Raw genomic sequence first — 4,096 nt, 5'->3', positions numbered from 1 at the left:
GTTTCTGTGTACCTATTAATTGCTTTATCAATTAGTCATTGTTTTAAGTTGTTGTTTCACTATAATTGATTGCCTCTATGCACATACATTTTTTTATAATCAACTGCTTTTTTTAAAAAAAAATTTTTATAGTGTTTTCATATGTTTGTCTTGGAAAAGTTTGATATATCAATAAACATTGGGAAATCACTACAAAATTTGTGATTCATAATGTTAATTATTTACCTTTAATACACTATTAAAATGTTAGAGAAGCAAGCATGTTTGAATGTTTTTATCAGAGGTGTATTTTTATTTTAATTTTATTTTATTTTTTTACTTTCATCAGTTATTCTTAACAGTAAGGAAATGTTGGGTTTAAATTGTTTACATTAATATTAGTGTAATCAATCTATACAACGGAAAATATTATGCCCTTGTTGAAAGAAAAAAATCACTGCAATCAACAAATTTGTTGCTGCATCAGGTTAACCCCACTATTCAGTCTGTTGTTGCAGTTTTATATTGAGTGGGGACAAATAAACTGATTATCTGTCCATTCACCAAAAGAACGTAAGTGTGACGCCTCTGTTCAACTAGGCTACCATTGGCTGTGAAGTTCTCTTGGCACTCGCTGTGATTGGACTATCTTTTAACCCAAATTAAAAAACACTCAATGTTGCAAAGTATGTTTTGCTATTATTATTATTACTTCAGTAATACCTTCAGTTAACAATGCAGTGTTGCTATGTCGTGAGAAATGTCCTCTTTACCGAGATCCTAACCCTAAGCATAACTTAATTAAACTACAAAAAACAGCGCCATGTTTTTTGCGTTCAATCAATAGAATGGCAGATGCTTATGGGTAATGTAGTTTAAAATGTTTAATAATGAAATTGGGGAAAATACAATCTTTTTTTATAAATGGATATTTAAACATGTTCATTGTGCAAACATCTATAACATATTTGAGAGGTAGGCAGAAATTTTGTATTTTACTAAGATCACTTATTTAAACATCTTTATCTTAACATATTTCCATATATGCTTTAAAACTGTGTTTAACATTATTTAGTAAACATGGCATAAGTAGTTGTCCTGCCAGTTGTCTCTTTGACACTATAATTAGCCATTTGAAATGTTAATTTTCTTTACTTTTTCAGGGGACTCCAGTGAACCCCTAGGGATAGAATGGCAGTAAAATATACACAGATGATCTATTCTTATCATGGAATACAAACAGTGCTATCACATTTTTTGCCATATTGATTTTCTTTTTAACAACTTGTCATCATGTAAGTTGCAAGTCATAGTTATCTTTATAAGAGTAAGAATATACCCCATAAAAAAATCTACACAATTTATGTCATTAGATCAAGGATAAGAAAACAGTGTTGACAGTGAACAAAGTAAGTAAGTAAGACAAGGTACAGACAGTGTGTGGTTTATGGTGCAAAAGCCATAACATTTATGCAGTTCAAAGATTTTTAATATAACAGATCTAATTTGTAATTGGTAAATATCTGTGTCATATATGTCTCGTCTTTGTTCTCCTCAAGTGTTGGACATCAGCAATGTGCATGATTATCTTGCTTATAATACAGTACAGGATTCATGTTGATCTTTCCCTGGTACATCATCCTCAGTTGTACATGAAGTGCCTGTAGCAATATAGTCCATGCAGTCTCTTCTAATTCATCTCTCAGCCTTTGTTCGTGTCTTAATTAAAACACTACAAAATTACCAAATTTACCAAACACCTTAATACAGAATATTCACCATACTTTATCCAACACCATGTACAATACTTTATCGGAGGATACAACAAAGAGACAGCTAAAGTATCATATTAAGACAAATGATATTCAAAAGAAATCCAAATGTGTTACATTAAAACCATGTTATTTTAATCAGATGAAGTCACCCAAATGCACGTATGGTGAAATGTCCTGAGCATCATAAAATCACATTTAGTTTCTTGCTCATCATCAGACAAACAAAAGACGTGACCAATTTAAACCAAGTTACTTTATTGTCACAATACCATGAATGTAAGTGTACAGTGCACAGGAAGTCCTTTTGTGCAAACTCTGCAGCATTACAGTATGGATGACAAGAATTGAATATATATGCAACACACACACACACACACACACACACACACACATAAAATGGACTCAACACAGGTAGAGAATAATATATGGTAAATATTTTACTGTACTGAGAGAACAAAATGAGAACAATAATAAGGAATTAAATAATAATACAATAATAAGGAATTAATAAAAGTGAATTAAAATAATAATTTAAAAAATAATCACAACAATAGTACAAGGAATGTAATTTAAAAAAAACGATTTTAAAATGGTTTTAAAATTATTGAAACATTTAAGAATAAAAATGATTATACATAACATACAGTGTAATCAGTTCTGACACAGCACAGTGCTCATTCAGTAAATGCACAGCTAAGCAGATGTGTCCTGAGTCTAGATTTAAATATATAGACTTACACCCTAATAGAATAGTGAGTGAGTAGATGAGTCCAGTCATTGTAACATATAGAGTGCAGTACATATGAAGTTGTTGTGATGTGTTACTAGTGCAAGTTCAGTTCAGTCTTATTGCCTTTGGAAAGAACTTGTCTTGCAGTTTGCTGGTGACGGTTCTGCGATAACATCTGCCTGATGTTAATGGTGAGAGCAGTCCATGGCCTGGGTGGCTGGTGTCTCTGATGTTCCTCCTCAAACACCACCTGGTGTAGATGTCCTAAAGGGACAAAACAATTTAGAATGTGGTAAATCAATAAACAATATATAGTTTTTTTTTATTCAGAATTGTTGCACTGGACTTACCATTAATTCCTTTTGGAGGTTGTTGGAGGTATGGGCCAAAAGAATCCCTCCACAACTATCTTGCAGTTGAGTTGTGAAGTTTACGTTTATGGACCGTAACATCTGAAATTTCACAGTACAGTTCGCAAATGCAGTTTTCACAGCAGATAACTGGTAGGCTCAGCCTGCAATGCTGCACTTGGTGACCATTAAATTAATATCTTCATCAACTGACTTCATCCTCCTTCAAACAAAAAGACAAAATAATAAATGAACAATAATTCTAGAGAAAGAGTGTTGGTAAATAGGTGCAGGTGTTAGTACTCACCATATTTGGTCATTTCCTGGCCAGATTCCAAAGATGATGGCACAGTTGATTGGCTCATTCTAGGAGCTATAAAAAAGATGGATATGTGAAAAATGATAACTGCTGTCTTTTGAGAGATCAACATCAAATGCTGTACCACATATAACTGCATTGCTTGAATACAGACATACCAATGGCAAAGTGCAACTTTTCAGGTCTCTGTCTTTTCTGTTTGAGCACAAGAAGAACATGTTCATTCCTCACTCAAGGCCACTTCACACCAAGAAGGAGTCCACACCACAGCTACTTAACATTAAATAACACAGAGAAACAATATTGTTGGAATCTCTTTCAGAAAAAAAAATCCAGATGATGAACAATAAAAACATTGACATCCAATAAAGTTTAAAGAGCTTGAGCATTTAAATGGCAGATAACATAACCACAGCATGCGCTTAAAATAAACAGAATGTTACTGTCTGTTGGTGTGAAAAATAAATAGCTAAAATAATTCTCATTATAGTTCTTGCTCTTGGTGCGAACAGCTTTAAGTGATCTGATTTGGCCAAATTAATTGCAGATCTGATTTGTCACGTGACAAGTTGAACTAGCATTTCCAGACTCTTGCTTCTTTGATGTGTTCAATAGAAAATGATCATGGAAAGAAAGCCAGACTGTGAGATGTAGACAGATATCACATACTGGTGGAACGGGAAGATGCTGCGCCAATTTGTAAAGGTTAATAAAGAATACAATGGACTTTATGATACAAACACTCTGACTACTTACAATGAGAGTTGAGGCAATGGCCAATATCAGCAGTAGGAGTAAAAGTCATAGAATTATGTATGAATATGCTTGTACAATATCATATGAATTTGCTGACTTGGTAAATTGTATGAATTATTACTACTTTGACAAGAGACTTTTCTGAGGGTTCTGATGGGGCCGTGGTGTATGTAAACCAAAGTTGAAA

General features: G+C 33.1%; 1 long non-coding RNA gene across 1 annotated transcript; it reads right to left on the bottom strand.

Annotated features, from left to right (window-relative positions):
* Positions 1-2,611: 2,611 nt before the first annotated feature.
* Positions 2,612-3,656, bottom strand: LOC141298810 (uncharacterized). Its single transcript, XR_012341654.1, has 4 exons — positions 3,312-3,656; positions 3,142-3,207; positions 2,835-3,057; positions 2,612-2,748 (listed from the first exon to the last, which is right to left on the bottom strand). It is a non-coding gene; the product is annotated as an uncharacterized lncRNA (long non-coding RNA).
* Between the last annotated feature and the right edge of the window lie 440 nt (positions 3,657-4,096).

The sequence above is a fragment of the Garra rufa genome, chromosome 23 (assembly GCF_049309525.1).
Source record: "Garra rufa chromosome 23, GarRuf1.0, whole genome shotgun sequence".
Classification (NCBI taxonomy): Eukaryota; Metazoa; Chordata; class Actinopteri; order Cypriniformes; family Cyprinidae; genus Garra; species Garra rufa.
Note: the sequence above shows the minus strand (reverse complement) of the source record. Positions and strands in the feature narration are given on the sequence as shown.